The sequence below is a fragment of the Dendropsophus ebraccatus genome, chromosome 4 (assembly GCF_027789765.1).
Source record: "Dendropsophus ebraccatus isolate aDenEbr1 chromosome 4, aDenEbr1.pat, whole genome shotgun sequence".
Classification (NCBI taxonomy): domain Eukaryota; kingdom Metazoa; phylum Chordata; class Amphibia; order Anura; family Hylidae; genus Dendropsophus; species Dendropsophus ebraccatus.
In genome coordinates, this window is record NC_091457.1 from 114836665 (window position 1) to 114863759 (window position 27095).

The following is a 27095-nucleotide window of genomic DNA, read 5'->3' on the forward strand; positions in this document are numbered from 1 at the left end:
AACCTTGCCTTGGCCGTGTCTGTCCTGCATCATCTTCATTGTTTAAAATCTCTCTGCTAAAGTTCATCAACCTGATGTATGTTATAGCTGAAGTGTGGGAGGGAGCAGTGAGAGGCGGACTGTCCACACATGTCTGCCAAGACACCGTGGGGGAATCGGTAAAGATTTATTGGTTTCTCCTGGACATTTCACTGTTGGCTTTTCTTCCATGTCCTCCTCAAGGGCTGGACAACCAACCTTATCCATCATGTGCTGACAGCTCCTCTAATAAACACACTTCATTCCTACTGCTGCCTATTGATCAAACTCCTCTTCTAAGAGGCAAAGACAGAGCCAAACCTATCAACATCCATACATGTCAACTGAGTGGTCAGAAATGATCTCCTCTCTTTCAATTTGAAATAATAATATGTAAATTCTTTGGAGTCCTCCCAGTCACTGGCAACAAGCAGCTATAAGAATTGAAAACCACAATTATACTTTATTTACATACAACTCAAAAACCCCTTTAAATGCATATATTCTTTGTAAATCCCTGAGGAATATGTAGGTTCCATTCTAGTAATTGGTTATAGATTTAATAGATAATATGCATGTGAATACCATGCTGCGAATTGTAGTTTTAAGTAGCTAAAGACCACCAGTGCAGCAAGCATTGTGGTTTTCACCAAGCTTTCCAGAGTCCTTGAATGACATACTAAAAGTGATATACTACTTATTAATGCGGATTCATATAACATTTAAAGTGTATATATTCCATAACTAATCCCTCTGCTACCCCTGCTAGCCGCCCCCCTGGACACTCACTATCAAAGACCAGGTCTATTATTTGGACAAATTTTGTAAGTTATTGTTTAGGCAAAGAATAGTAATTTCTTATAATTCCCTCTATGTTTACAGCATCACCCCCTGCTGCCTCAGAGGATGTGATCTCCGCTTCAAATAGAAAACAGTGCTAACAATTACTTCATTGAATTTATTGTTTTAAAAGGGAAAACATGTAACACAAAGCTTGTATTCTGCAGACACTGAATGCATTTTATCCATTGTTACGCCTGTCAAACCCTCCCAGACGCACATTGTGAGGAAATGAAGAAAATTAGGGAATAAGAACACTGTTTTCTATTATTAAAGCCAAATCAGCAATGAGTGTCTGGTAAATAGATCTCAGGAGATGAAACAAGCTTAATTAATTTCCGATTTATGACTTTGTTCTAGGATACACCGATCAGCTATACCAATAAAACAGGTAGAACAAAGAATGCTGATTATCTCAAGAGAATGGTGTCTGTCGAGGGGCCGCAAGGAAACCATCAGTTCTTGAATTCATGTGATGGAAGCAGGAAAAATGGGCAAGTGTAAGGAGTGACAAGGGCCAAATTGTAATGGCCCTCAACTGGATTAGAGTATCTCCAAAATAGCAGGTCTTATGTAGTGTTCCTGGTATGCAATGGTTAGTTCCTACCAAATGTGGTTTAAGGATGGGCAACAGGTGAACCAGAGGTCATGGGTAGAGATAAGAGAATCTAATCTTACAAACTTAGATTTGTTCCGAAGTTTTTGCAACGCTCAGAACAAGTTCGTAAAGATGGCGGCCACACAATTCAATAGACATTAAAAAAAAAAGGGGGTGTGATTACCTGTCTGCATCCCCAAGTGTCCTACTCCGAGTCTCACACTAATAGCCACCTCCAGCCCGCTCAACTAATCACTCACTGATATGGTACAGCACTTTGGCCAGTGATTGGCTGAGCAGGCTTTCACTCTTGTCTCGAGAGTAACAGCCTGCTTATCCAATCACTGGCCATGGTGCTGTGCTGTCTCAGTCAGTCAGTGATTGACTGAGCTGGCTTTTGGCAGCTGGTTGGAACATTGAAGACTGGAGAATGAGGACACCGGGTGAGCACGGACAGGTAAGTGTTGATGAGTGAACTTTGTAAACTGCACAAAAACAGCTAAATGTCTGTAATTGTTTAGCTGTTTTAGAGCTCGTTTACGTTTCGGTTTGGACGAACCAGATTATACAGTGAACCTGCAGAACTAAACTTTTGAAAAGTTTGTTCATCTCCAGTCATGGGTCATGGAAGCACAATATTTAAGGATATGTTTTGGGAGTGTGAGGGTTTTCCATCCTATCTCACAGAAAAGCTACTGTAGCACCATTAACTAAAAAAAATATGCTGGTTATGATAGAAAGGTGTCAGCACACACATATGAAGCTATACAGACAATATTAGGCAGAGGGTTTTATTGTTATGGCTGATCAGTGTATTCTCACAAGCATATTTTATTATAGCCAATTACAAGCCCTATTACATGGAACGATTATCTGCGAAATTAGGCAGATATCTGTGTAATAGAGACAATGATCAGCTAATGAGCAAGCAAATAAAAAAAAAAAACGAATGGAAAAATGGATGCATTTGTGTCCATCTGTTTTGATCTGTTTTTTCCATTGACTTCCATTATAAAATAATATAAATTAGAAAAAAAAAATTTTAACGGACACAAAAACGTAGTCAACCTCATTTTTGTGTCTGTTAAAAAATTGAGCCATTTAATGCTTTTCTTTATAACGGAAGCCAATGGAAAAATGGGTCAAAACGGATGCACACAAATGCATCTGTTTTTTTCATCCATTTTTTGAAAAAAATGGATTGGAAAAAAAAAACAGATTTCAAAAACGTAGTGTGAACCCAGCCTTACTGAAGTTGTTTTCTTCTTGTGAATTAAATTATCATTTAGGAGCAGGGAAAACAACCATGAGATGCAAGTTAATACATTGTGGTGAACAACCTACCAATAAAAGCTTACTCATATGTGTTATAAACTAGGCGGGCAAGCGTGGTATTGTGGCATGTATGTGCATGCTTTCTGCAACACGGAGGGTCCACATACCCATGAGATTCCCGATGATGAGTTTACAACATACATATGAAAGCCATGAATGAGGGCGCATATAGCATCAGTAATGTGACTTTCTGTGAAATAATCCTTTGCAAAGATACCACAAAACATTGCTTTATATACGGAGCTGGAAGTAATTATTTATGCAGTTTCACTGGTGATATGTACACATTATATGTACTCCATAATATGAGTAGCTCACCCAGTTCTGTGGTCCCGTACAGCAAAGGAAACAAGTTGAGCCAAGTAGTCGGTGGACATGTGGAAAGGAAACAGAAATCGTTGGGCCACAAAGCAAAATGGTCCCCACTCCACTCTGACAGCTCTGCTAAATGTCCAGTAGTCTTCTTTCTGGTCCAAATATCTGTGAAAATGAAAATGGATTTCCAGGCTTAGAAAAGCACAGCTACTTTTTTTTTTTTTTTTTGCAAAAACCGTGCCACCCCTGCTCTCAGGTTGTGTGTGGTATTACAATTCAGCTCCATTCCCTTCAATGGAACTAAATGCAAAATGACACTTAAACTGAAGACGAGTGGTTTTGGAAGATAAGTTGTGATAAGTTAACTTATCATACACAGCCAATAAAAAATGTACAGCATTGTGACTGGTTTACATAGATGAAGCTTCCTTATTTAAGCTAATTGGTGGGGGTCCCATGAACTGAACCCCTCATTACTCTGATATGGTCCCTATCATGGTGGCACAATACTGTGTGCTGAAATAAACTCTTTGTAGTTCTCTCTCAACGCAGCCTTGTCTTAGCTTTGAAATCTATAATCCTACCAAAGAGGCCTAGATAGTGCGGTCTATGCGCACCCAAAACTATCCAACACAAAATCCAAAAACAAAAGAACTGGAATGCAAGACCAATATAAATATGAATGTTTTTTATTATTATATCAAAAAAAGATTATTAAAAAGTACATAATGGGGGGGCTAGAGCTAATACAAATCCCCATAAAAACGGTGGATCAAAGAATTTTTATACATAAAATGCTATATCATAAGGTAGGAGATAAATAAATAACCTACATATACAAACATATATACTGGGCACTGGGTTGGTACTACATACAGAGAATACATAAATAAATAATCCCCACAGTGGGTATATGGCAGAAAAACATAAAGACACCATCAACAAACAATAAATATTACCCATACATGTCCTTAGTATATAGGTCCACCTCACCGCAGCCTTGTCTTAGCTTTGAAATCTGTAAATACATGTATGCTGCCTGCATATGAAGTCCTGTAATGGGGAGAATTGCTCTTCAGAGTTTCTACAAAAACATAAAGCAAAAGAGATTCTCTCCTGGAAAAATTTCCATCCACAGGGTCAGACTGAACTTTTGCCTGCAAAGCTCCTTGTGGAAGAAGAGTCTAAGCTGCATGAAGCATCCTGCGACCGTCGTCTTCATAACAAGGGTCACTGACACACACTCTTTTCAAAAGCTCTTTGATACAATTGCCACAGCAGCACTTCAAAAACTCAACCGGCTTTTTGATGCTGTGAAAAAATATCCATGAAAAATTGAGCACAGGATGAAAGATGTCTCTAAGCTAAGGAAATGCATCAGCCGTAGCACTCCAAGGAGACTTGCATCGACCTGGTATGGATCCTATACTGCACCAAGTATTAAAGTAGCAGGGAGGTAGTAAACTATAGCTTTCTGATAAGTATGTAGACACTCTATAGCAACATCAAAAAGGAGTTCCTGGTTAAAAAAAAAAAAATGGTGGCCCCAAGGCAATGTATCCACCACCACTGCAGCATTGCAAAGGTGTGTAGAACAAATCTTAGAACATAGTGAGGGCCTGATGTATAGAAGTCCCTTTGTAGTGTCCCAGTACAGGTGTGCCACTACGTTTTAGTTGCACCTGGGCAAAGTAACTCACTCAGGTTTTTCACAGTGGGATGAAGTCAAGATGTACTATGCGTTTTCCCCCCTGTCACATGGTTGTTTTCTCTCCTATGACAGGTGCAGGTTTGGTTTGCCCCTATAAAAGGGAGGCTAGTTCCTGGTGGGGGCGTCTTTAGGTCAGTCAGTAGAGGAAGCCACACTAGAGACACAGTTCCTGCTGCAGTGAAGCCAGGGCCTGGAGTAGAGAATCATTCTGCACCTACACACTAGGTTACACTTAGGTTACCCAAACCTGCGGAAGCTGTGCCTGTCTGACCGGGTGTGGGTACCAACACCACTCCAGACTACTGTGACAAGTGCCCAAGTGACCCTACACCTACAGAGCTGCCACAGCACTGCCAAAGCTGCCCCGGCATACATCCCACAGACCTCCTGGCTTTGCCGCATCTTTACCTCTAGAAGATGTGACCTTTCACAGCTCCCCCCCCCCCCCCCCCCCCCGGCCTAATGGCACTGTAGTAGCCTGGATATATGGGGTTTGAGACCCTAATTCCTTTGCTAAGAACGCCAGTCTTATAGCAATGTTTATTTTGATTCCTTGGGTGACATAAATACTTATACGGGCAGAGCCAATGTCTCTGTGACTCTGTGGCTCATTGGGTCCATCAAAATAGATCATTCTTGCGCCCTATCCTCCACATTTAATTGCACATTCTGTTGACTTCATTATACACAAGGGATATATCATCGACAAGGTCCCTGAGGCTTCTAAACCAAAGAAAAATTTCTTGAGATTCCCAGAAGAGTCAGCAAAGCTCCCTGGTGCCTAACATAGTCACCTTTCACTCTTCCTGTGCATCTCTTTGATCCTGGATACTGCTAACCATCAGAGACACCATTACCTGCCCTCCCCAATGGGAGACTTCTGGTGCCCCAGGTTTCGAGTTCTGATGCATTGTTTCTATACTCCATGCAGTGCCATAGTGAAATCCATGTGTTATTGTGCGCCCTGTTCAGTCTCTGGGTGCAAACTATGTAGGGTTGTCCTGTGCCTCCTGTTTCCAGGTGAGGGGTTTATGTCCATATCAAACACACTATATATCATCATATCAAACACACTAATTGACAATTAACTGGATACTGGGGGCCTATCCTAGGGGGTAAGTAAGCCCCTCTAGGAAATTCAAATTAGTTATATAGTTGCAGCACTGCAAGGTATAGAATCAGGACCCTTATGCTCAGTCAATTACTGGCAGCAGTATCTTGTCTTAGACAGCTATTGGGTAACCCATAAGGTTCTGTTTCTACATGGAGTCTCAGAAGCAGGCAGAAGAGACGAGCATTGGGGATTAGTCCCTGGAGCATGAGCGTTGGGGACTGAGGTCAGTGAGTATATCTTATTCTCACCAGCCTTAGCATTATTGTGCCAAATTGTGGCACACTGAAATTTTATATTACATGTGGTCTTTGCACCCTGCTAAGTATTTGTTACTTCCAACGCATTTTTGCCTCAATGATGATAAAGATTTTGAAAAAAAAACATTAACCTAAGAGACAAAATGTTCCCACAGGGGAAGTTAGGATTTATAAATCTGGCAATGTTCCTTTTTATTACACGCTGCCAATCACAAGCAAGTTAAAATGGCATAACCTCCCCAAATAAAGAATCTGCTTATAGAAAGTGACTGGTAATACCTGCTAATTAACCGTTTTAGAAGTGCAGTGAATTTAATACTGAGAAGCAGCTGAGCCATTTCGCATGAAAAGATACAATTTTTATCCATTGAATGAAGCAGGATTAGGTCCTTTTAAGCTGATATTGGAGTCTGAATGGAGGCGAAAAAATATAATATTGGAGCCAAATCCTTGGGCACCAGTAATGTCTGCAAAAAAAGTGAATGACCTCATTAAGTGTTGTATCTGCCGGATCTCGGTCCAATAAATAAGACTGGTGCAAAGTGCTATTTTATCTTTGGGAAGATGTATAAACATAGAGGATGCGGCCATTAGAAGAATAAACACCTCATTCCATGCTCAGAAGACTTTGACTCCTCGTTCTCTCTCCATCTCTATTTCTGGCCTCCTGTGGCTATATATATTGTTTATTACACCTGGCCATCACATTTAATCTTGTTTGAAGGCACATTGTAAATGTAAGTAATTAAACGGAACATCTCTTGTATCTGGTTCTTTGCTTTGTCGAAGGATTTAAAGTCTCAGACACAATCCACTATCAGGCAACTAACGCGTTTCACTCTTTCTTTTTGTTCTCCATACTCTGCTGATTCTGCTTATTAAGCAATTTTACCCCTGGGACTGGATTTGGGGAAAACAATCTGTTCCATAATAATATAAATAGTTTTAGGTACAATTGCTGACAATAGAAAACAACAGATATGGAAACACTTGGCTTCAATTTTTTGTCTTAATGTCAGTGCAAGGTCATACTGTTGGCCATACCGAGCATCCTTTTTCTTTATCTTGACTTATCTTAATTGATATTACACAGACACACGCTTTTCTTCCCTTCTAGTCACCAGAAATGTTAAAGGTTTCTCTCCTTTTTTTAAATTGTATTCCCTAGGTATATTTTAAAGCATAAGATGTTGCAGGGTATTCAGACCCTGACAGATCAGGAGAATGGCCTTTCTCCCTGCTCTGTGTCTATGTGAGGGAGATGGTCGCCAAGACTTATATTATTTGGTCATCTTGGTCATGTGACAGGGACCCGGGAGAGAATGTGATAAGTGCTGACTAGAGATGAGCGAACCTCCAGCATGCTCGAGTCCATCCGAACCCGAACTTCTGGCATTTGATTAGCGGTGGCTGCTTAACTTGGATAAAGCCCTAAGGCTATGTGGAAAACATGGATATAGTCATTGGCTGTATCCATGTTTTCCAGACAACCTTAGAGCTTTATCCAAGTTCAGCAGCCCCAGCTAATCAAATGCCGATCCTTCGGGTTCGGATGGACCTGAACCTGAACCCGATTCGCTCATCTCTAGTGCTGACCTCTCCTGGCTCGTTCTCCTATATACCTCCCTTTTTTCATGATGGTGGCCATTTAAAACTAGACAGGAGAGAATAACGTATTTTGCATCCTATTCCAGGTGTTAAATCACTGTGCTGTCTTAAAAACTATACCTCCAATTGCTGCCAGGTATTTTAAAGGGAACCTGTCACTAGGTTTATGCTGCTTTAATAAAGTTATATTACTTTTTAATGTAACTTTATTTACAAATTTTATTGCTTTTTATTTACTTATAGACTTTTGTTGACTGGCAGAAGTAAGGGGTAACACTGCCCCCATCTGCTGCCACCAATATTTATGTTAGAAACTGCAGCGCTATCTAAGTCCCGCAGTTATCGATCCCCTGTTCTGATCTAGTGTTGTGATACAGCGCTATGCATAGTTGGGTCATGTTCCTCCGTGTACTATATATTCTTATATACAGTACCCAGGGGGAGCCAGCTGGACATGGGGATCAGGATCGTGTTGCGCAGCCTCCCTCCAATACTGTATATAAGAATATACAGTACATAGGGGGAACGGGATCCTGCTTTAGACACAAATGTTGGTGGTAGCAATGGAGACCATGTCGCCCCATACTGCTGCCAGTCAACAGACGTCTATATGAAAATAAAAAACAATATATATTTTTAATAAAGGTATATTAAAGAATAATGTAACTTTATTAAAGTTATGTATTAGCAAAGAAAAAACTATTTGGGCAAGTCTTCAGAGTACCCCTATAAATTATGGCAGCATAAACTGGTAAAATAGACAGTCAGGGACACTGTCCTGTATTAGAGGCTTGATGGCCAGGATTTATTTAGCCATGTGTTATGTGCACTGTGTGCTGAGGATTGAAGAATGAAGCTTGATGTAGCCACGTTTGTGTGACGCCTTTGATGTGCCAACAGTCTCAACCCAGGAGAAGGCAATCTGTGAGCTACTGACCCCTGAAATTGATACAGAATGTCAACTGAAAAATAAGGTTATGACTTCCTATATGTTGCCATGCTAAAAAAAAAGTTGCACTGTGCAACAAAAAAAAAAATACTGTAGAAAAAAAAAAAGTTTTTCCTAAAGGATGTATAAGAAAAGCCCCACAAAAAAAGTTACTTGGGCTCTTGGAATGTAACAATTATGAAGAAAAAGAACAGTAGCAGGTTTGTATTTAAAGCCTAATATAGGCTGTATGATAAAGGGTTAAGGTGCAGGGAAAAAACATCAACTTATTGTCTATTCTTGCTGCAGTGTGTGAAGGCCTGTGCATCCCGGAACCTCATAATAGATTCACTATCATCTTTCAACATGATGCAAATGTCCTTCCTAAGTAAGGCCATGTAGCCTGAAGGATGCCATGTGTAATGCAGTCTGCAGTATCTTCATTGCTTTGCTATAGATTTAGTCTTGTAAAGAAGTAGGGGGAAGGTCAGCGCAGAGTATAAATAAAACATTGCACTCGCTACTATGAGATGTTATATTCATTTTCCCTAACCGATGAGTAATGTGCTCAGTGGATGGCTATAGTCGCGTAAATGAAGCATTTCACAACTTCTAGAGGCAACCGCTTGATTGTGGGGACTATTCACATGTTCATTGTAGACAGCTGGAGATGACTGAAGACCAAGGAGAATACCTGGTATTCCCACCACTTCATGGCCACCATCATTCCCTCCCCCCCCCCCCATTAAGAATAAGACCTGAGTATATGTAGGACATATCAGGATGTGTAACTCTCCGATGAGACCTGATGCTCAATAATTTGTTAAATCATTCTGTAAAAGTAGCTCTGGCCCTAGCGGACACCCCATGGTCACATAATAGATAAAATAATTGCCTGGACTAGTCCTTCTTTTACCTGGGGCAAAGATTAAGTTAATTGCCCGAATACTATATTTAGGTACCTAAGCAAAGGCAGACTAGCTAGTTGGGGCCCTGCCTGGTGCCTACCAACTCGCCAGCTTTCTGCCTCGACTGTTCCTTTGCAACAACTAAAAGGACGGAGAAAATGGTAATGAATCACCTTTTACCTTTTTTATTGGAGGTCCAATTGTTTCTAGTCTGCAGACCACCATCCAGACATATAGTCATATCACAAGAAATGGTAACTATGTTGTAGTAAAGTGTTGGTTAGAATTTGAATATTGGACCCCTTTTGTCATGTCTAGATATCAGCATCAATGGAAATATATGAAGTATTAGCTTGTGATGAAGCTATGACCTTGGTGTTGATCTCTTTTTATAGAGGTCTATCTGGAGTCTTACTGCAGTACATCCCTCAATTGGATTCAAATCTGGGGAATAAGGGGGGCAGAGTAGTACTTTAAAGTCTTGATCATGTTCTTTTATCCAGTGTTGGATATTTTTAACCATGTGACATGTTGTATTGTATTGCTAGAAGATTCAATCCGCTCCAAGGCAGACCATGAGCATGTATGGGTGTATGTTATCTGCAAGGATGGATTGAAACCCAAATCACTTGAGTGCCTTCCACATGGGTGACTGAGCCCAGAGAATACCACTAAAACATTCCCCAGACTAATGCTGCCACTACCAGCTTGTTTTCTTCCAGCAATGGTTGCAGGGTGTTTGTTCTCCGAAACTACTCGCCTGACAATGCCCAATGTCCATTTGTTAAATGAAGCAAAAAATATAACTGGTTTGAAAAGACAACTCTCTGGTCCGATTCCAAGGCTGCTATAAACGGTTGAAGCCTTAACTACAGATATAAAATTATTAGGAGAGGTGCAGTGACCATCAATCTACTTTGGAGACCCATATGCAGTTGGCTGAACTGTTATGAACACACCTCTGGTAGTTTCCTCCAGTCTAGCCTACGATCACCTCTCACAGCAGTGATATGTGGTGCTTGTCCATTATTTACATTGGTAAAATGTATTCACTTACCAGAATTACTGCCAGCCTTTAACTGAGGTCCAATAATCATCCCTTTTTATAACTCCAATGAATTGCCCTTTTTACTCATGACACCATTAAAGGATATGGATGCAGACAGCCTATTACACACCTTATATATCCACCAAAAGTGAGAAGTGTCATAAAAATGTCACTCATTTGTGTAAAAAAACATTGTGCATTGTACCTGGAAGATGATCCAGGCTATGGAGAAATACCATTGTGGAAGAACTTTCAGACAAGGCTAAAGGTACCTATCTATTATAGGAATCCCAGGTAGGGCTTGCAGCCATCACTAGAGGGCACTTAGTGCAGACTGTCTGTCCTACAGGAAGGCTCATAACCTTTCCTTATATAAGACTATGGGGGACATTTATTAAGTCCGACGTTTTTTACGCCAGACTTAAAAATGTCCCCGCATCTCCGGCACTACGGGGATTTATGTAGAGGCGGACTGCCTCTACATAAATCCTGTGCGCTCCGGTGCGCTTGGCCGAAAACCTACGCCAGCTGAGGACTGGAGTAGGTTTTCGGCGCATCTTTAAGAATAAAAATAATGAATCACGCGGACTATGAGTCCGCGCCCCCCCCCCGTTCCACCCCCTCCACATCCCCTCCCCGCCCCCCCCCCCCGTCGCACCCGTCTGAAAGTGCCGATTTGCAAATATTTTATTCACATATCGCCCATTTGCGCTTAAAATCTTTCGCAAATCGGCACTTTCCGCCGAAAAAACACATTTCGCCACATAATACATGTCCCCCTATGACTTTCCTGGGAATTTGGAGCTTCAACAAGATCGTATCATGGTATGGAAATGTAGCAAAGAAGAAACAGGTCTAAAATACTTGTGGAGCCAGTCACAATGTAGCCTGTTGCATGGTTGCCATATTACAGGAATGATACTACCGCTTTGCCAATATTATGTTACCAAAACCTCATCCATACTATGGATGTGTTGATAGTAGCAGTGGCACAAGAAGTGTTAAAGTCATGCTGCTTGTTAAGTGGGAACGGCTACAGTACAAACGTCTTCTACATGATCAATAAGAGGATGGGAACAAGGATTGATTACTTGACTGATGTATCTGCTGTTGAGATAATGTGATCCTGCCCACACGTTCTTCATTAACTAAATTGAGCCGCATGTTTGGTTCATCTCATGGACGTCTCATGTGCTGGGAGGTGTCCAGTACTGGGGTCTAAAATGTCCAAAAATAAATCACCACTCTCACTATCCATCAATTATATTTGTACAGTACATAGAGTTTCTATTCCGAGATGCTAATAACCGATGCTTCCTCCATAGCCATTCTTCTAGAACCATTTGCATCATGATTGCCAGGAAATCTTATCCCCATTGTTCTCAGACTGAAAGATTTACAGGGCATAAAAATAACAGGCTGTCATTATAGAGAGTGGTCTACGTAAGGAAATTAGACAATGCTGAGAGCAGTGTTAGGCTCAGCTTCAGGTAATATGGCATCACCCACTAAAAGCAATAGACATCAGAGATTGCTGGATCCATGGATCCATGGTGGAGCCACCATTATGTAGATCACTCAATCCTTATAACCCAATAACCTCTCGCACAAATTCACATTTGGGAATTCCTATAGAAAACCTCTCCTGCTCTGCACAGCTCCTGTCTCGGCCAGAGTTGTCAGCAGAGAGCACTGTGTCAGACTGAAAATAAAACATTTCCTGCAGGACATACAGCAGCTAATAAATATGGGAAGACTTGAGATTTTTAAATAGAAGTAAATTACAAATCTATATAACTTTCTGATACCAGTTGATTTGAAAGAAAAAGATTTTCACTGGACTACCCCTTTAAGCTATACCGAACCTTGGTTCTTTAAGTAGAGCTACATGGTGATTTTGGCCACATGCAATGGACTTCCAAGATGGACTCATCTCAACAGTGAAGGACAATCAGCCATTCACTGACTGAAGTGGGACAGCGCTTTGGCCTGTAATTGGATGAATGGGCTGTCACTGTCAAGATGAGTCTATGTCAAAAGTAGTAGCCAAAGCATTCAGCAACAGACCCAAAGACACCATAGGAGACCCCTCAGGGGAATGTTTTAGGGGCGTATGGATTGTTTACTATTTTCTCTGCAAACCCCAGCAATATAAAAAAAGATATTAATTCCATAGTACCCCTTTAAGACCATTGAATAGGATCACATTGCAACCCACAATTGGCCAGAACTGCTATCTGACAGTCACAAAAACTCCATACAAGATCAATTTCTTTTGACTCTTGGGTCACAGTTGTGCGCTTAGCTACAATGCAGCATGATTGTCATGGCTGAAATATCTGTGTAGCCCAAGCAATAGAAGATTCATTGGTCTGCTTCTATCCAGTCTGACCTTGGGCAGGAATGGAGATCATTGTTAGTAGGTGAAACCTCTGCTGCTGCAATATGAAGTACATGCTTCCCTATGTTAAAGCATACTGCAAAAAGTTAAACCCTTCCAGAAATCTCAAAGACATGCTCTTCTACATCTCTACTGCAAGCTACATAAATGACTTGCAAAGCAGCAGATCTAGTTGGGTGTGTAGTTGCACCCAGTCCCAATTGCCGACCATGGGCTAGTCATGGACATATTGAAACCCAGCCATTTTTGTGCCGATAGAAGAACCAAGAGTGTACTGTAGCTCTAGAGGGGCAGACATGGAAGTTATACGCTGAGGCGGCAAAAGGCTCATCACATAAGAAAACCACAGTATTATAAATAGTATGTGGTAGTTTGGGGAGAGACATTACACCTTTTACCATGAACCTCAGGAGATTCCCCTCCTGTTTCTATCCATAATTCTGTCTGGCTGTAGTCGAGCAGTGTTTGGATATTACCCCAAGCATCTGCCTATTGAAGAAATCCTCTTTCGAGCAGCCAAAAACAAGCCATATTTCCACCAAGTGTAGTCAATACATTCTTTTCTTCAATCCAGATGCACAATCTCCTGCCAAGCTTCCTCCTACAATCTCTTAGCCTTCATGCATTGCTGATGATCAGATTAATCAGCTGGCCTCGCCAATCACATTAGCAGTTGGCAGCAGTTACAGGGCAGGGATTAAGGGTGCTGTATTTCTGGCTGTCGGCCTTAGAGAGCAGATATTGCTAAGGGCCAGTTATCTTATTAAAAATTTACACGTACTGCAGGTGGGACACAATGATATATTATGTAAGTAACAAGTTTAGGAGCATTGTGCTTGCATAAATGCAATACAAAGAGAATATTCCATATCCTCATCATCATCATTGGCCCTGAGGGCACACAGTCCGGTGATAGATTAGTTGGCAAAGTGGCACCTGCCCAAACAGATCTGCACAAAACCTGTAATACATCCTTTTCTCTCAAGAAACTGAGAAGTGACAGAACCCTAAAGGGAATGTGTCAGCAGAAAATGACCTATTGATTAAATAATGTTTTATTTTAAACATATTTTTTTTAATTTTTTGGTGATATTCTTTCTAATTCTCCATTTTTCCATGTTATAAAATAATCCTGATATTTAGCAATTTTTATTCTCACCACTGGGGCTAAAACTAAGCTAAGCTGTTTTGTCTGTGGAGATGAGAGGAGTCTCCTTTAAAGTGCTTTGTATAGCATTACAGCGTCATGTGACATCGGTAGATAGCATCAATACAAGACGATAGCAGTTCTCTCTGGAATGACCTTTTCAAAGGTCACAGAGCTTGCTCAATGTTGTTTTACATTCATCTCAAGGGAACAGGTCCTGTCTATTGTCATCTATGTCCATGAGTTTTGCTGTAAAGCATGTCACTAAATGCTGTTAAGAACAGTCCAGGCAATATGGAAGCCCCCTAACAATGTACAAAAAATGAAATACAATTTTTTAAGTCAGAACAAATAAAAACATTAGAATAAAAGAAGAAGTTTTAGTATCTTATATAATTATTAAAAGAAAATTTAGGTGACACATTCCCTTTAAGCATACCCTTTAATTCTTCAATTGCCAATTCAATTGCTGAGACTTGTAGTTTTGCCAAAGCTTGGCTAAATTACAGGTTTCCCAGGACTTAATCTATGGGTGGTGGCAACTCCTCTATTCATATTTTATTGCATATAATGGACCACTCCCAAACCTGTGGTACCATAGATGCCCAATTTTCTGGTTTCCAGGCCCACAAATGGTGTTCTCCATTGTTACTGGTGAGATAAGTGTTATAAATGGGTTTCTTAATGAGACTACATAAATCTTTAAAGTGGGTGTAAACATATGGTTGATCTGAAACGTGCCCAAACTTTTTATTCTTGAGAAGAGGGCTCCTCCTTATCCATCTCTGTTCTTCCTTACAGAAGAATGAGCAATGTATAAACCGATGCTTAGATGAATCACGAAGCATCTGCCGGAGCCGCCTTAAGTACACATCGACTGACAACTCACTCCCTTTAAATAACTTTTGCATATTTAGCATAATAAAACATGGAGTTTCTTGAATCTGTTACCCTATAACAATTACACAATATCATCGCGGGCGTCATCGCGGCTAATCACTGCACATTATTTGAGGTAATTAAGCTCTGCTCCAGTTAACTTCTTGTCGAGCAGCCCCGGGTACTGGGAATGTGCTGCACTAGGCACACACAGGCTCTTCCAGGGGTTAATGACATAAATGTCATTTTTTTCTGCCTGGTTAAGCCCACTGTCAAGGAGTGGGCTCGGAGACTTGGAGACATATGTTCCCAGTCTGTGACATTTCTAATAGAGTCTGAGATCTTGAAGTGTGCTTTAAGTGATATCAATATAGATTAGACATCTTAAGGAAGTCCTGTTCGTGTAGGACCCTGACTAGTTGCTGCGGATATTATTCTATTCCGTGCTCTAACTACGTCTTATGATATTGTGACCTGGGCCTTCAATCGCTGTACACTGTACTGTAAATTTTGACCTTTTGGCTTAGTATCCTGAGTTGACCCAACCTTATATTTGCTATAATCGAGGCTGAAATAAATGGTTTCCACACCAAAAATCATACAGGTTTTATCCATGTGAACCATGTTGCCATTAAAGATACTGGCTCCTTTACAGCTTCCTTATCTTAGATAATTCTAAATTGTCTGAAGCATCAATGGAGTTACCGGCAGTGGAGTGTGGTTTTAACGTAAGTGAGGCACCTGATGGCCAAGACTTTACTAGAACATACTTTTTCTAGTGTATAGAATGATTTGTTAGTAAATGAAGTGATTTAGAGATATGTAACAGATCAAATAGGCTATAGAATGTAGGAAAGGTGTTTAAAATAATTTAACAATAAAAATGATCATGAACAAAGCACCATTTTATCAGATGTGGAAGAAAACTGGTGAGTCCCCAGACTGGCCTCTGAATAAAGGCCGTGTTATATCGCATGATAAGACTCCATTCACACGGAGCAAAACTGGCGGAATTCCAATCCCACCAGCCTCCGTGCCATAATAAAACTCTATGGGAGGCTTGCGTGCCTCCTCTCTCCACGCAGAAGCACGAGCCTTCAATAGACTGTTATTATGACACGGAGGCTGGCGGGACTGGAACTCCACCAGTTTTGCTCTATGTGAACTGAGCCTTATGATGCGATGTAATATGGCCTTTATTTAGAGGCCAATCTGTGAGCGGAGCCTAATGAGGAGGAAGTGAGTGCCAGCCAAGTCAACGCTTGATTCCTCCTCATTCCTCGTTCGATTCTTGTGCTATCACATGCACAGACAGCAATCAGGGAGGAACGTAGAGTACATGGGAAGTAGCAGTTCAAATGTTCAAATGGTAAGATGTCAGCTTGCCACTTGCATCCCATGTCAGCATAGTGACAGACCTATTGTCTTCTTCCCTGGGTCTCTTTACTGAACTCACAGTGATACCAGATATGTTCTTCTTACCCTTCATCCTGCAGGCATCTTCTTCAGCTAGGTGTACCACAATACATTGCTTCCTCAATGCATTATATGGTGAAAGTAAGATGCCATTCAAAGTACAATTGGTTCTGCAAAACACAAAGCCCCATATAGCTCTTTTGACAGAAAAATTAATAATGGCTCTTAGAAATTAATTAAAATAAAAATTGGCAGAAGCATTAAAGGGGGATTCCTAGCAAAATAGACTGATGAGCTATGTACAGGATTACCCATCAGTAACTGCTCAGTCGTGGGCCAAGGATGGGGTTGGGGCTTATGGGTAGTGCACCTGCCCTGCCCCCCCCCCCTCGATTACCTAACAGTGCCCCAATACACAGTGAAGTGTGTAGTAAGTGGCAAATTGTCTGGTACTTACTTGAATGGGAGTTGATCTGCAGTTATAGGTCGCTACTGCTAAACAGTCAGCGGAGGCAACTGCTCGTGGCCCCATTCACTGTGCAGTGTGGGCGATGTACAGCTGTGCTGCATCTTAGTGGCTGCATCTCGGAGTACCACTGTTCAGTCTATTTTGCCTGTGACATAACAGTATCACAAAGGCCTTAAATAGTAAGTGCAACATGGCTATTATGCTATAGTGACTGCATTGCCATTGCCACTGTGCCCATCTGATCCATGGTAGTAAGAGCAAGCATTTTTGTGCAAGAGACCTATTTTTAAGGACATTTACTGTGGGTTGGGCCCCCAGGATCAGTTCCCCTGGTGGGTTTTTGACAACCCAGTCTAAAATGGACTATAGCACTAAAACAGAACTCCTCAGCTAGGTTCTGCAGAATAGTGAGCGTAGCTCTGGAGCATAATAAGGAATGTAATTTAGGAACAGTACAAGATAATGTCATATTGTCAATATATCATGTTATATTTTTTTATGTTAATTCTAGAGGTATACTAATGTACAACGGATGTTATTAACTGCAATTAAATTGTATAACACATTCACCACCAATGGCATAAGAGAAAGAATGGACTTGCATAAATGTGAGAATGAGTGGAGGATGATGGGATCTTCTTGGGTGACTGCTCTGGTCTGCACAATATAAATTAATGATCCAAAACCCACAGTATGAAAAAAGTTCACAGCACAATATATGATAGAAACCACAAGAGCGACCTTGCTGCCTGCCCAATCATCACTTTCATGTGGATAATTTATTGGCTCCTCACCTGTATTTGTGCAGACAGAGATAATACTTGAAATTATTAGACTTGTGTATGAGATGATCACCAGGAATAGTAAAACGGTTCAGGTTCAGGGATTTCTGCATTGGGTTTTGCAATTTCCAAGAAAAAAAATGCCTTCTAGGATTATTTTCTCCCCTCTCCCCCTCTTCTCTTATCTGATTTCCCTCAAGGGCATTTCAAGGACAATTTCTCAAGCTGTCCTTTTACTCTTTCTCCACGTTACTGTAATCATTAGGATGCAATGCAGCACAGGCCCCAACGTGGGAGCACTTTACTTCTGATTCTCAGTTCTAACAAATGCAGAGATGTGCAGTGACTAGGAATGAACCTGGGAAAAGAGGTACAGAGGAGAAGCATCTCCAGAATCTAAGTGAACTGCAGAGTATTACTTAGGACCAGCAATAATCTGCAACATTCTGTTTGGTTATTCATCAGGCCATGGCTACCAGGGACCATAGACATCATTCTAACCATTTTGTTGGTTAACCATAAGCATTATGTTTATCATACAGGATATGTTACTCGGTAACTTTTTATTGCAGCTAAAATAAAAAACAGAGCTAGAAATCTTGATTAAAAATCTTCTAATGCATCCAATTCCTAATGCATGTTTATACCGTTACACAGTATAGATTACAGGCAGGTCTGATCAGCTCCATCTGTTTCTTCTTATTGGTCCCTACATACAGTACAAGGAGAGGCAGAGAGGAAAGTATAACGGGAAGACAGGCTTAATACCACACAACAGAATTTATCAAGGACTCCAACCAGCCTTTATGAGAACTTGAATTGTTAGGCTACATTCACACATCCGTTGTTCTGTCCGCAAGTGTGGACAGAACATAGGGCCAATGTTATTTTATAGCCCCGTTCAGGTGTATGGGTCCGTTATCCGTGATGCAAAAAATAGGACTTGCTGTAATGCGGACTGCAATTGGCGGCACAAATTGCTATGCTAATAAAGTGCCAATGTAGTGCTCCTTTAAGAACAGAGCACTACAGGTGCACATTCGTAGTGCAGTCTGCGGGTCCTATGGTCATGGGCTGCACTATGGACGTGTGAATGTAGCCTTAATTTTCCAGTGTTCACATGTACAGTCCTGTGCACAGAGATGATGAAACTGCTTCTTGTGATTTGCGGGTCTCCCACATTCATTATTCTATAGAATACAAGTAGTGAAGTAGCTCTAATTTTCTACACAGGATTGACTTGTTTTTCAGATGGCATGTTAGTGAATTCTAAATTAATTTGCGGAGAACTCATTCCAGACCCTCATTTATTAGCCAGAGCAGTAGGCTACTAATAAAGACCTGGCGTATCAATACATTACAACATCGATGGGGAACTTTTGGCCCGACAGCTTTTGGAAAACTGCAATTCCCATCATGCCTGGACAGCCAAAGATAAAGCTTTGACTGTCCAGGCACGACTGAAATTGTAGTTTTGCAACAGCTGGAGGGCCGAAGGTTCCCCATTCCTGCATTACACAAACCGTCCAATAAAGATTCCAATGTTTAAATGGATAACTTTTGAAAAGCAACTTTTTGCTTTGTTCTTATGGTGCAAAAATCTATTTCTCTATAGGTCTTTATTAAAGATTTTTGGTTACTTTTGCTTCTACAGCCTTTACCAGGATCTGTAAGCTCTTCTTTTATTCTCTGTCTCTATATGATTCACTACTGCAGACTACTGTTTATGTGCTCTACTTTCTCTCCCAACTGTGTGAGCTGTCCTCCAGGGTTTCTCACCTTAGTTGGTCTGTAACTCCTCCACTGCTGTTATCTAGCCATTGTACATGCACCACTGGTCCCACGATTATCCAGCTGGGACATAGTGTTTGTAAAATAGGCACCAAGAGATTGGTTGTTGTTTAGTGTTAAACATGTCACAAGTTTCTATACGGGTGCTAAGATCCCTGCCAATCGCTACAATGAAAGAGCAGAAATACCCCACAGACTACAATGGGTCACTGGGCTCCCAGCTGTAGGATACCCTGTGATCTGCCTGTAAAGTAGACAGTCCCTTTAATTTAAACAGTTGTTGAATGCCAAGTTGTCCCAGTCTATTCACTAAATGGAATACGCAATATAATTAGTACCTGTGTGTATGACCGGTACTGCCTGGTGTTATCCGCCTATAAAACTATTAGGTCTAAAATACCTTTCCATTATCTGCAGGGATTTCCCAGGAGGATGATGATGGGAAAGTGTCGTGATATTTATAAAGTACAAAGCTGCTCAATTAGCTGGACTTGGCTCAATTGGCCGAGAACATAAAAGGTCCATCTATGGTCTAACAGGACTGATCGTGCCCTCGATAATTAGGTTCCTGCAAATGAAAGAAAGACCTGACCTTTAAAATACTTCAAAATGGCTCTTTAGAGAATGTGGCACTGATAGACACATTATATTCAGGCAGGCGGTGGTGGTGGGGTTATTACAGGAAAAGGCTTCAATCTATTGCAAATGTCAGATTTGGGTTCTAGTGATTGGTATAGATGGCAATGTAAAGAGTAAGATTTCTATCTAAATACCTAATGAATAGGAAATAATTGTTACTAAAATTAGTATTTTGGTGCACAGAACTCGAGGGGGGCTTGTATGGCAACCTGAACCTCTTACAGAAGTTTAAATTTCTCACAAATTCTCCCACTTTCAGCAGCCAGTCACATGATCCCTTACGGCATAGGGGTTAACTAAAGGGAGAATACTGTTTTACTAGAGATGAGCGAACCTGGAGCATGCTCGAGTCCATCCGAACCCGATCGTTTGGCATTTGATTAGCGGTGGCTGCTGAAGTTGGATAAAGCCCTAAGGCTATGTAGAAAACATGGATATAGTCATTGGCTGTATCCATGTTTTCCAGACAACCTTAGAGCTTTATCCAACTTCAGCAGCCACCGCTAATCAAAAGCTGAACGTTCGGGTTCGGATGAACTGGAGCATGCCCGAGGTTCCCTCATCTCTGTTTTATATACAGCTAAAAGGGAAAGTATCAGCAGGTTAGACCAATCTAACCAGCTGATATGTCCCTTTTGTGCACAGAGCACTAAGGATGAATTTAAGTCTCGGTGCCTTTTTCTTTGTGTAGTTAGTAGTTATATCCACAGGCTAACTGAGCGCTTTGGACCACTGGGAGCTGGACTACAGCCCCTGAAGCACCAATCAACCCTGGCCAGCCCGATCCTCCTAATAAACATCAACAGAGCGTGCCAACCGGGAGTAGGCCAGATCAGTGCTCTAGGGGCTGTAGTCCCTTTCCCAGTGCTCCAAAGTGTCCAATCAACCTGTGGATATAACTACTAAATACACAGAAATGGTGCAGAGGATGAAGGTAAGAAAATTACCTTCATCCTCAGTGCTTCTTGCACAAAAGGGATATATTAGCAGGTTAGATTTCCCTTTAAGCACTCTTAAACTCTATTAGAGGTTTTAGCAGTTACTTTCTCTAATGCCAAAACCAAAGGTTTCCAGAACTATGATAGACCTTGATGTTTGATTGGGTCTAATCTGCAATACCAGGCACAGCTACCCATCTGGCTGAGCCAATGGTTGTGGTTCCACCCCCAACAATTACACATATTTGTTTTTAGCACCAAGCCTGAGCACTATTTATAGTTTTTATACAGAATTATTCTACTTAATTAGATGAGTAAATCTGTGATATATTGCAGTCATTATTTTTACCCTCATTCAGAGTTACAGCCTCTATTATACTAAGAGCTGCATTCAAGTTCTGCAGGCTGCAGAGCTCAATTCTCCCAGAATTTTTCAGCTAGTTTGGCAGATGCACAAAGCATCTTCTGGTGAATAGTGAATAGTGCCGTCATTACTGTGGCCTGAATAGTAGTCGGAAAAATTTGAAGCTAACTGCTCATACCATACACGAAGCTCCCATTTAAGTGTTAGGTAGATGCCTGATGACAAGTTTTCTGACTGTTTCCAGACTAATCTGCTGGCTGTAACTCATGATTAGTATAAAATAAGTAACTATACAGTTTCTCAACTTTTTATGTCTTTACATTTATATTAAAATTGTAAAATGGTGATTATACCCAGTAAAGGGGTAGTTCACAAAAAAAAAAAAATCCTACAAATCAACTAGTCCCAGAAAGTGTAAATTTACTTCTATTAAAAAATCTCAAATGTTTCAGTACTTATCAGCTGCTAGATGTCCTGCAGGAAGTAGTGTATTATTTCCACTCTGACACAATGCTCTCTGCTGCCACCACTATCAATGTCAGGAACTGTCCAGAGCAGTAGCAACTCCCTGTAGAAAACCTCTCCTGCTTTCCAGACTGGAAAGAATTCCACTTCCTGTATGACATTCAGCAGCTGATAAGTACTGGAAGACTTAAGGATTTTTTATAGAAGTAAATTACAGATTTCTGTCCCTTTCTGTCACTAGTTGATTTAAAAAAAAAAAAAGTTTTGGTGAACTAACCCAGTAAGTCACTAATAATTATTAGGTTCCTGTTATGCTATTATTTAATTATAGTCCTAATGTATATTGGTACAGTATATAGGTATATACTGTAGGTATTTAATGTATATAGAGATCCATTGGTACGTTACTATTACATTAGCTCTGTTTGGTATTCATGACTGATCTTCGGCTACAATGATGGAAATGAGAGATAATAATATAATATTATGTGGGTATAAATAAGCACTGCCAGTCCAATGGGAAATGGGCAATGGTATAAGTAAGTCACTGTGAATGATTTATAGAAACCATTTTGATTTTGATAATGTACCAATTGCAAGTGTCAAGGTATGCTGGGAGTTGTAGTTTTGCAGCAGCCGGTGGGTAGCAGATTGGAGATAACTGCTTGGAATAGATGGAATTTCAATAACCCTTATCTAGGAAGCAGGAGAGTTAATGATCCAAGTCCCGTAGAGTCTATAAAAAATAATGCAGACCATAAATGCCAGCTACTCCCATCCAAACCTAATCCAGGGCGGCTGACGTCAAACAGCAGCCCGTGATGTGTGAGCCACCCCGAGGCACATTTCTAAATCTATTCCAGTGTCCCACTAGTGACACTTCCTGCACATTCTCCTAACAGACTGACACTTTCTTGGTACAGCCGCAGCCCGAAATATGAAGTCAGGACTCAAGCAGAGTGCAATCTGCTGACAAGGAAACCATGGCTCATTATTCTATAATCAGCATGTCCAATATGGAAGCCTCAGACCTGAAACCCCAAAATGTTAGGAGTGTGATGACTATAGGATTAGACATGTCTGCATAGGTGTATCTGATCAGTCATATTTTAGTTTCATTGACATCCTACTATTTCCTTCCAGATAACTAACACCAGAGATGTCTATCTCCAGATGTTATAAAACACAGTGATAACCCTAACCCTATAAATATAAATTAGAGGGTCAGGACTATCAGTCATGTAGTTCAACCCTTTGCTACAGGGACCACTTATATCACACCAATTGGTTGACAGTATACATGTACAGTATGTTCCCCCTAGTGGTGGCGGCAGAGAGCCAGAAAGTTATCATTTCACTCTATGCAGGGGATTTGGAGCCCTGCAGCAGAAACATGGAGCTTTGTCTATTATAAAGATATATTAATAAAACATGCAACGCGGCACTTTGAAAATCTCTTTAGATTAAAAGAGATTAAATGAAATGATCTTTTGAAGACTGAGTTGTCTTACCTGGCAGCACCACAGGCCCTTCAATGAGCTGATCTGAATGGGTGCTAAGTGTCAGGTTCCCCTTAATCTGATATTAAGACTGCTTTCATATAGCCTTAAATTTTTACAAAAACACACACCATGGCATTTATTTGAGCAAACACATTTGCAGCCAGCTGTTAGCTGTAAATTAATACTCAGTGTTTTTGTGGCCTCGTTCTCTCGGTTCTGGAGGGGTTTTTTTGGCTTTGTGGCAGTTTCATACAAAATGCAGCATGGAGTGTGGCATTTTTTTTCTGCGAAGTGTGACGTTTCCCATAGATTCCCATAAAATTTTCTCTGCATGTGTCAAAAACACACAAAAAAACGGGCATTTACATCTAAAGTAAAAAATGCAAATGAAAAATGGCAACATAATCTGTCTGTGAAACCACCATTAAAGAAGAAGTGTGGCCATTTGCAAAATCTCACAGCTGGCAGGGGGGAACATAACAATCAATCATTACTTACCTCTCCCCATGCCCGCAAGGTGCCACGTGACAGTCTTCAGGACCCCCACCGGAAGGCATTTTCCCCCGAGTTCTGATGACATCACGACTCTGATGGATTAAATGCTCAGCCAATCAGTGACTGCAGCGGCATCCCTCACCAGTCACCTACTGGCTGAGCGGGCAGTCCATCAACCGGCTCAGGATGTTGGCTCTGCTGGCAGGAGCCCCCAGGGCGGCGATCCAGCAATGGAGAGGCACAGAAAGAGGGGAGTTGAAATAGTCTGTTATGTTCACCCGGCCCCTGCCATTTCAAAAATGTTTCATATGGCCAGACTTTTCCTTTAATCATCTATCCTAAGCACAGAACATAATTTTTTAAAGGTAAACTATTAGCAGGTTAGAAGTATTAAAGGGGTTATCCAGCGCTACAAAAACATGGCCACTTTCCCCCTACCGTTGTCTTCAGTTTGGGTGGGGTTTTGAAACTCAGTTCCATTGAAGCAAATGGAGTTCAATTGCAAACTACACCTGAACTGGAGACAACAATAGGGGGAAAAGTGGCCATGTTTTTGTAGCACTGGATAACCCCTTTAACCTGCTGATATATCCCTATATAGCACAGAAGGCTGAGGATCAAGGTCATTTTCTTACCCTTATCCTCAGCACCGTTTTTAGGATATTAGCAGTTTAATATCCTAATAAGATGTTTTGGTGCACTGGGGTTGGACCACCGCCCTCAGTGCACCGATCCAACCAGGCCATTCCTCCCCTCCTAACTAATATAAGTTGCACTCGGCAACTGCTGTCTCTCTGTGCTGAACATTTCAGAACGGATGGGAGAGCAACGCTAAAGTTATACTCTAAATACATTTTAAGCAGCGACACAAAAATCTTTTTTTTTAATCTGTTTATTATGCAAAGTAGGAAAATATCTATCATTGTAATTGTAATAACCTGCTGAATAAAATATCATTACTGTTTTTGCGCATTCCCTCTTTAGAAAGACTACCTCTAAAGGTGAAGTCCAACCACAAGCATTTGATACCAAACAGCGGGGCACAGGGAAAACATAATAAACTATGCTAAGTCACGTCTCCCAATGACTCTCTAGAGATAGATCATGGCTCCGGGACCTCCGACCGGCTCCGGTATGTTCTGCTCTGCCAAAGTCACAACCCAGCTGATAGACAGCCCGCTTAGCCAGTCAGTGACTGGGACAGGAGGCCGCTGCAGTCACTGGTTAGCTGAGTGGGCTGTCCATCAGCCAGGATGGGCATTTTCCCCCCGAGTCATGACGTCATTACAACTCAGAGGAAAACGCCTTCTGGCGGGGGTCCCTAGGTCCATTAGGCGGCTCATTGCATCCACGGGCAGATGTAAGAAATCAATGATGGTCCTTTTCTCCCCTGCTTCTGCCGCCTGACAAAACTTTGTTATGACCGGACTTCTTCTTTAAATATTATACATTTTTTTGTGACAAAACAAAAAGAAACCGGTCTCTATATGACTATATCAATGGAAGGGGTTAAAGAAAACTGTAATCTTCAAGAAACAGCATCACTTTTGACTACAAAGTGCATCTATTATAGCCGCTTAGCTTCATTAAAGTGAATAGGGCTAAGCTGTGTACCGCAATACTGCACGCAACCTATAGGCAAGCGTGGCACTGTTTTTCTAATGCTGTACAACCCCCTTTAAATGAGCTGTCCATAAGAGACAATGCCAGAGTGCTAGTTTTCCAGTTGGCATAAACCTTCCCTGTTGATTCAGGTGATGTTAATGTTTTACTCCTACACCACTGTTTAAACATACATTTACTCCACCGTTCCCTAATATCCCCGGTTGGTGTTCTCACCATGCCGAGAAAATGTTTGGGTAGAGAAGAAAAAGATTACTTTGCACAAATGAGAATTCTATACATGGTGAAGTCTCTCTTGTTTTGTACAAATCAACTTCTGTGTAATTTTATGGAAATGATGCCCTGCATTATTCAAATGATAGACTCTTCGCAGGATACTCTATTTAAGAACGTGAATGCAAGTATCAGTGAATGGAGGCTTTTGTGAGGCCCGGGCTTAGCTTGCAATCTCTCCCAGCAGTCAGTCCCTGGCAAAAACATTGTGATCTCATTGGCACAGGGAAAAATGCCGACCATCCGTAAATGACTTTTTATGGTGCACACGTGGCTTCACATTCACTAGGCCACCCGAATGATCGACTTCATCTTTTCAGCTGCAGCTGGTACATTGGCATTCGTTGCCCAGTGCCAATGCGCAAGCTTCTGAGACAATCTGTGTTCAGCCAGGACTTCAGTTTGCATTGTCTCCTGCTCGCATCATGTCACCAGAACATTACCCGCCTCAGACTGGCTATGCTTTTGAATCCATGTCCTTATTAAAATGCAGTTAATGCCCAAACTGGAACTTTAATTTATAGGGTCTCACTCCATCTTACATATGATTACTCTGGCAAATAAATATTGATGTTAAAAAAGAATTTACTTATAATATATTGTTATTAAAGGGATTTACCGGGCTTATAAAAAATAGATGTAACTACACTACTGAGGCCAGCGATAAGCTGCATTGCCCCATGCATAATATATAGCGTCTTAGAAGAATTTTAGTTAGCGGTGGACCAGGAGTAACCTAGGGGGATAATTCTTCACATCTAGGTGCTTCACACTTGTTATTGGGTGCTCCCCAATTTATTTGGTTAAATAGTGCCATAACATGCTTCATGGTTGCTGAACACATTTAGTGGTAGGATATGCTTAGTGGTTGCAGGACACAGTAGATGGCACGGTTAGGTCGAGTTGCAGTATTCCAACACGGCCACTACAAAATGTACAGAGCTGTCTGCTTCTAGTTCTGTTCTCTTTATATGCAGGTGCCATGATTTTTACAAACAGCTGATTGGTGGGAGTGCTGGATGTTGGACCCCGACAATCAGATATTGATGGACTATCCACTGGTTATTCCTATGGGAAACAACCAAATAACTTTATTATGTTCCATTTAATACACAAGGGCTAACACATGTACAGTACAACAAGACCGAAGATCAAAGTACAATGCAATATGTATTCTGTAATACTCATACGTACTGTATACCTATAACACTGCTCATCCTGATCTTCATAG

General features: G+C 41.1%; 1 protein-coding gene across 2 annotated transcripts in view; it reads right to left on the reverse strand.

Moving 5' to 3' along the window:
* LOC138788681 (G-protein coupled receptor 22-like) overlaps positions 1-27095 on the reverse strand; it is a 155363-nt gene that overhangs the window by 77596 nt on the left and 50672 nt on the right. The window contains exon 2 of one of the 2 annotated variants that reach the window (XM_069966786.1): positions 3110-3271. The exons of the other annotated variant lie outside the window; for it this stretch is intronic. The gene's annotated coding sequence lies outside the window, so the exon portion shown is untranslated. The remainder of the gene's footprint in view (positions 1-3109; positions 3272-27095) is intronic. 2 annotated transcript variants of the gene reach the window in all.